Genomic DNA, 8,331 nt, shown 5'->3' on the forward strand with positions numbered 1-8,331 from the left:
CAACTCTTTTCGCAGGTCGATGGAGTTGCCATGGTCTCCCCATTGGGGCCTGTGTTCGCCAATATTTTTATGTCTTTTTTAGAAGAAAACTTTTTAACTAATTGTCCACATATATGTAAACCTGTCTATTATAGACGTTATGTTGATGACACTTTTATATTATTCAAGGAGCCTTGGCAAAGTGACATGTTTCTGGAACATATCAATAATCAACATCGAAATATAAAGTTTACCATGGAAAAAGAAAACTACATTTGTCTACCCTTTCTGGATATTAATGTAAGCAGAGATAATGGTGATTTGCTAATAACTTCTACTATAGTTCATGCTTTAAGAATTTTAAACTAAACTACATATATACTTTAGTTTATAGGGCTCTTCGATATTCTTCATGTTGGTCTCTTTTTCATAATGAGATTTTGTTATTAATCAATCTTTTTCTCACAGAATTCTTATCCAAAAAACTTGGTTTTTAAAGTAATTAACTGGCTGTTGTCACAACACTTCTCTAATCCGACACCCTCTTATAATGTCCCAAAGAAAAATTTTGCCACAATCCCGTTTATTTCGGACAAAAACTTTGCAACCAAACTTAAACAAATAATTGAACATGAATTTGGATGCCTTAATATTCAATTAATCCCAATCAACCCATCAAGATTGGCGTAGTCTTTAACTACAAGGAGAAACTGCAAACCTTCATGAGGTCCAACATTATTTATAAATTCAAGTGCCGGGAGCCCGTATTTACGTTGGATCTTGTCGCAAGTTACTGCAGATTAGATATTGTAGCCATATGGGATAGTTTTTAGAACGGACCAGAAACTGAATAAACCAGAAATTTCTTATATAAAGAACCATGCCTCTATATGTAAAATTGAAGTTAACAAAAAGCATTTCACCATTGTTGGTGGTACGAGTCATAGTGATTCCCTAACTACCCTTGAGCCATTATACTTGGGTTGTCCGTATAATAAGGTTCTCAAGGAGCTGCAGTAGCAAGGAACGCTGTTACGCGGGATTCGGCGACACTGGTGTGTAGCTTGGTTCCCCCTCTCTCTCAGTCTCCCCACCAGCGAGCTGTCTGCGACGCTCAGCCTTGGCTTGGCAGCCGATAGAGATGGAGCTCCCTCTCGCTTCTCCCGCCAGGTACGAATTATGCTCTGTGATTCGTTTTTTGTGTTAAAAAAATACTGCACTGGTGGACATTCATTCCCAGCTGTGTGAAGTCTACGGAGAAAAATGTATGAGCGTACAACACATGCGTCAATGGTGCAGAGAATTCAAAGACAGGTGTACCGACGTCCATAACGCATTTCAGAACCAGAGAGGAGCTGAAAGAAGAGGTTTTAAGCTACCTCCGCGGGGCAATAAGAGAGTTCTACGATTCAGGCATAAAGAGATGATGGACACGCAGGCTAAAATGCATTTATCTCAACAGCGATAATGTCGAAAAATAGGAAAAAGTAATAATCTTTCCAAATATGTATTATTCAATGCCAATAATCATGTTTTTCGTTGTGAAAAATCGTCGGGAACCTTCTTTTACGGACAACCCTCGTATATCAAACGGCTGTTCTTCTTTAAACTCTAACGTTTCCGCTTCTCCTTTTTATCTAGCATAACTGAAGTCGTAGGTTGTGTCAAATCTTGGTCATTCGTTCTTCTCCTCCTTTGAATGGTGTGGTGAGCACTGGGTCTCTTTTACTGTAGCTTTTTTATTTTTAAATCATGTTAATTTAAAACATTTAAAATGTAATAATAACTTTTTTTCTCTTAACTTTTTAAAAATGTTTTTTGTAAATTTTAATGAATTTTATGTTACATTTACAGATTAAAAATGCACAGAGAACATGTGTGAAACGTTTTGTTTGCAATAACCTATGGCCTTTGATGTGTTTAGGACCCTGCTGTGTGCCTTTTCATATCTTCACCTGGAATCCGTATATATATATATATATATATATATATATATATATATATATATATATATATATATATATATATATATATATATATATATATATATATATATATATATATATATATATATATATATATATATATATATATATCTATATATATATGTATATATATATATATATATATATATATATATATATATATATATATTATATAATATATATATATATATATATATATATATATCTATATATATACACACACACACACACACACACACACACACACACACACACACACACACATATATATATATACTATATATATATATATATATATATATATATATATATATATATATATATAATATATATATATATATATATATATATATATATATATATATATATATATATATATATATATATACCTATATATATATATATATATATATATTTATATATATATATATATATATATATATATATATATATATATATATATATATATATATATATATATATAATATATATATATATAATGTCTGCGTAGGCCCGTGGGCGTGCACATTCGTACCAAACACTATGAAGTGAATCGTTCGTTTCAAGATACTAAAAATGTTAACATAGTTTTGCGTAACTATGTAGCGGATGAACAATGGAAAGTTATAAATGATAATGTATACAATGTTGTGCTATCTGTTGCAGTGGAACATCAAGCTAACTTGGATAGGAAATTGGACCGTTTATTTTGGGATAGTGCATGGACATGGAAAAGCAACCCATGACTATCTTTATATGAACTCGGTGAGAATGAAAAACTTGTTTTAGGATTTGGTATGCACTTTTACTTTGCTAAGAACAATGTTGATACTTTTTTCAGTAGTTAAAGATTTCATAAACTTAGAAAAAACAGAAATGAGGAGGGGCAACTCTGACAATATTTGATTGCAAAAGGACGTATATATGCCGTGAGCAATTAGGAATTAAGACGTGTTATACCTTTGAGATACCAGATGGGTATTAAAAGCTTACGATCCAATAAAGATATTCTTATAACTAAGGATGATAAGTCAAACTGCATTGTTAATTGAGTGAGAATTCGTATATTGAAAATGCTAATCAACTTTCATCCGATTTAGATACTTATGAAAAACTAATAAGGGACCCACCGATAAAGTTAATGAGTATTATAATAGTATTGTGAAGTCTGCTAAAATCCCACCATGAACTAGCCAAGAAATTATCCCGTTAATGCCACTCTTCTTTATCTATATATGGCACAGTGAGAGATTCATAAGGAAGGGCTATTCCAATCAAACCCATTATCAGTTCAATAGGCTCGGGCTCTTATCATTGCAGGTTGATTACTTTTGATGTCAATTCACTGTTTACGAAAGTGACCATTGATGATTTGCTTCAGTTTCTACAAGAACAAATGAATGATAAAGATACTCCTATCTCCCATTACCTTTTTATTAAGTTGATAAAGTTGTACACAGTGGCAATACTTTTATGTTTAATGGTTGTTTTAATGGACAGACCTTTGTCTGACAATGGGAAGTTATTTATCTGCAACTCTCTCAAATATCTACATGGAACTTCATGAAAATGAGATACTTACTTAATCTCATTACGTTACTTTGACATGATACAGTAGGTCGACGACATAATATGCCTGTGGCACGGGATCATGACCCCTTAGAGGTTTTAGAACTTTGAATGATAAGGTTCCATCAATAAAATTCAAATTGGAAGTAGACCAGAATAAAACCCTACCATTTCGTGACACAGTCGTTTATGAGACCCGACCAACAAACGGATTTAAATTCAAATTATATCCGAACCAACAGCAGTGAATGCTTTCTTTCATAATTTTTCCAGCCATCACCCTGGGATTAAAACGATGAGTTCTATGAAATTGCAGGCGAATTATGTTACTCATTGAATTTTATTGATAGCTGCCTCCAATGTGCCCAAAAGCCATTTTAGGGCCATGAAAGATCATGTAATTTTGACACTGAAAATATATTAGTTTTGCGATACTGTTGCGAATTTTCATCCTGAAAATGTCTGAAATATATGTTGATTTTACAATATTTCGTCTGACAAGAATTCCTTGTTTTGTAAAATAAAACCAATAATGCCCACAGGAGGCGTGTAGAGGTAATAGTTCAATTATAATTTACCTTTATAGGGCAATCTGGTAAGGAACTAAACATAATTATAATGTATGGTCGCAAACATCTCAAGTGCCATCTTTTCTCAAGCAAGAGGCTGTTAACGCCCTATAGACTGGAATCCAGCTAGAATAGTTTTAGAGCACTTCAATGTATGTGACAGATTGTTAGCTGAAGGATGCCTCATAAGTTCTTTGAATACAGTTCGTAAAGGTGCGTCCCACACGGCCGAACAATGTCCGACGGACAAACATGGTTACCAATTAACAATTGTGTGCCGATCTTTGCCTTGTGAGCAGAGTAAAAACAGTGGTATACACCTCATCTGGTACCATTGTTTGCTGCCAGATCTGCTTCCATCGTTTTTAACGCTTATGACGTCATCCTACTTCGCCTGTGATATGGTACAATGTTTTGTCCGTCGGACTTGTGCGACCGTGTGGACGCATCTAATTAGGTGACGTTTTATTGCCTGTCTCCCTATGATCATGAACCTCTTTTTTTTTTATAGGACTTTGAATAACCTAATTAAATAGTATAACCCTGACATTAACTGTAAATTGATTCCAGTTAATCTTCTTATTATTACATCTCTATTCCAGTACAAAGACAAAATTAGCTCTCTTTGATGACTTCAAGCATCGTCTATTTATTTTCTTGGCCCACATGTAGTCAGGGGAGATACTGGGTGCCTCACGCGCCTACCGAAGGTTTGAATTTGCCATAGAGGGGAATCGTTATAGCACTGGAGTCAAATATCTAATCCGTAGTTCTCAAGTATTCGAGAACACGCCAGAAGTCATAGTTGAAGTTTATTATAAAGAATTCAAAATACTTTCCTAAGTTCCCAATTTTTCGCTTCCTATCATTGAATCATTTTTGATTAAACTACTAATACTGAGATTGAGTAAACAAACAAACTATCTTAACTACTCTTTTACCTGACGTGAGTTTTACACAGGTTTGGAATTCTTTGTTTATGTTACTGCTTTTGTATTCGTCCAACCGGTAACGTTTTCTAAATTTTTTTCCCCTCATGTAGCTTTGTTTTATATTTTGGTTGCAATGTTAAGTGTGACTGTATTTTATATTTATATTTTAATGTATTGTTACGGCTTTGATGATAATAAGACATATGTCTTGCAACGTCAGTAATGAAGTAATGCCGTTACTGTGGACATCTTTCTCCTGTTTCCCTTGGTTGATAGCAACCAACTTCCCCCCCAGCTACACACACGCACACGCACACACATATATGATGTGTGTGTGTGTGTGTGTATGTGTAACTGAGGGGGGAAGGATCCTGCTATCAACCAAGGGAAACAGGAAGAAAATGTTCACAGTAACGACATTACTTCATTACTGATGTTTCAAGACATCTGTCTTATTATTATCAAAGCCGTAATAATACATTGAAAATATAAAATAAATACAGTGTCATACTTAACATTGCAACCAAAATATAAAACAAAGTTATATGAGTTATAAAACAAGTGAATCACAGAAATTTGGAATGTGATGAACATATAAACAAAGGTAGAAGCCACGAAGGAAAGCGAAATAATGGAGTGCTGCTAAGTAAAGGACGTTGAGTCGAAAGATCTCGCAGCATTACACTGTTTCACTCTCTTTCGTGGCTTCTACCTTTATATATATATATATATATATATATATATATATATATATATATATATATATAATATACATATATATATATAGTATATATATATATATATATATATATATATATATATATATATATATATATATATATATATATATATATATATACATACATACATACATATATATATATATATATACATATATATATATATATATATATATATATATATATATATATATATATATATATATACATACATACATACATATATATATATATATATATATATATATATATATATATATATATATATATATATATATATATTAGATAGATAGATAGGTAGTAGATCGATGTTATTGGATCAGCATTTGTAAATGGGCGTATCAGTTCATTAAATGCAAGCATCAAAAGAATTTATTGGTCGTAAACGAATGGAAGTGCATTTCATAAATATTTAATGTTAGGAAATGGTAGTAGCTCAATAAAAGAAAAAAAAGAAAAAATTCTTAGCTACAAAAATGTTGTCGGTATCATACTTTCCCGCCAATAGGTTTTCGGCCAAAAATCTTAAAAAACATTCATAGTAATTGTTGTTAGTATTATGGTTTTTCAATTGCAGCCTCTCTGTCTCTAATAACACCGCGAACGAAGGAATTTATTGGCAATGAGAATTAAGATAAATTATACATTACTTCAAATATTTTCATTATCGTAAGATTACCATTTATTCACTCTCTGTTTATTTGGACATTTCTGCTCTGCAGTGCGCATAATTCGGAACGATTGCATGAATTAAACGTAGTATTATTCCGCGTTATAACGATGATTGATGATAATTTCAAAATAATATGATATATTATTTGCTTAGCTGAATGTCAGCTACTGTATCAACTGGTAAATTACTGGGTAAAATAAAATTTCCTTATTTGCTGCGACATGTCCCTTAAATTACGACTCAAACATTTCCACGATGTTCAAAAAACTTCAGACGTTTTTAGCCGGAAGTCGAAATATGAAAATGACTGAAATATGAAGAATGAAACTTCTAAAGATGTGACAGCTGGAGAAAACGTTTTTCCGTGTTTGTCTTCAGTGTACTCTGCCTTCGACGGAGTTTTGTTTTAGCGTTCTTTAGCCTTTGGCGTTTTATTCAGAATAGTATTGCTTTTTCGATGGAGAGAGAGAGAGAGAGAGAGAGAGAGAGAGAGAGAGAGAGAGAGAGAGAGAGAATTTTTAACAAGTGAAAAAATCTTGATTTCAATAAAGATAGTAGTTTTTCGTTGGATAATAAGAATTAAACATTACTTGAGAGAGAGAGAGAGAGAGAGAGAGAGAGAGAGAGAGAGAGAGAGAGAGAGAGAGCTACTGATTTTAATAAATCAATATTTCTTGAAAGACATTTTCTGATAACTATTGTTAGTATTGTGCTTTCAATCTCTGTAGCTATGCTACCTGATCATTTAAAATTTGTGTAAGGTTTACATTTGATCTCTCTTAGTTTTTTTCCCTTTTAATAGCATGCAAATGAAGGACATTTCTGCTCTGCAGTATAATCCGGAACGATGTCATGAATTAACGTAATATTTTAATTTTTCCAAGTTATTGTGATGATTTATGGTAATTTTAAGATATTATATGTCAGCCTCTGAATGTCAGCCTCTGTATTAACTGTAAAATACGCATAATTTCTTTCGTTATTGCAATGAAGTTAAATTCTACACTTTACAACTTGATGCAGAATCGCCCAAAGTCCAACAATAAGCAGTTGTTTCGATGGAAAAATTTTACACAAATTCTCGGTTTAGTAACTACAGGACGCGGTAGAATTATTACTATTACTGTTTCCGGATGAAATACGTTTTCCTGCTGCGTCATGTCCCTCAAATAACACTTCGAAAATTTTTGTGAAGCTGCAAAACTTTTGAAGTTTAGGCCGAAGGCGAAATACGAAAATGACTGAAACATGGCGTCTGAAAATTCTGGTGATGGAAAGGCTGGCGGAAACGTTTTCCGTTTTTGCTTTTTAGCTTCTCTCTACAGTTTACCTCCGACGGACTTTCTGTTTCAGCGTTCTTTAGTCTCTGGTTGCTATTTGACAGAGAGAGAGTAGAGAGAGAGAGAGAGAGAGAGAGAGAGAGAGAGAGAGAGCTACTGACTCTATACACAATGCAAAAATTGTTCAAGGGTCATACTTTCTAATTTGTTAACAAATTTTCTAAATATTTAAAGTCAACCATTGATAGCTCATGGCTTTACAAGTAAAATTGTGATATAAACCCACTATCCTCGAGCATTTTTGGACATTTCTGCTTAACAGTATAATCCAGTATGTAGGCATGGATTACCTCATTATTTTCCACTACTTATCGTTCGGATTTATGAAACTTTTAAATAATACGATCCATTATTTGGTTAGCTGAGGACCAGTCAATAATATCCACTTATAATTTCTTTGTCTTTACAATGTAGTCTACGTTTGACACTTTATTATTGAGTCAGGGTGTATCATATTCAAAGACCAGCATTATACAGCGAAGTACCGATGAAGCAATTCTTAATAAATCCTTAGTTTTGTAACTCAGGAATGATGGAATTATTA

The sequence above is a fragment of the Macrobrachium nipponense genome, chromosome 1 (assembly GCF_015104395.2).
Source record: "Macrobrachium nipponense isolate FS-2020 chromosome 1, ASM1510439v2, whole genome shotgun sequence".
Lineage (NCBI taxonomy): Eukaryota > Metazoa > Arthropoda > Malacostraca > Decapoda > Palaemonidae > Macrobrachium > Macrobrachium nipponense.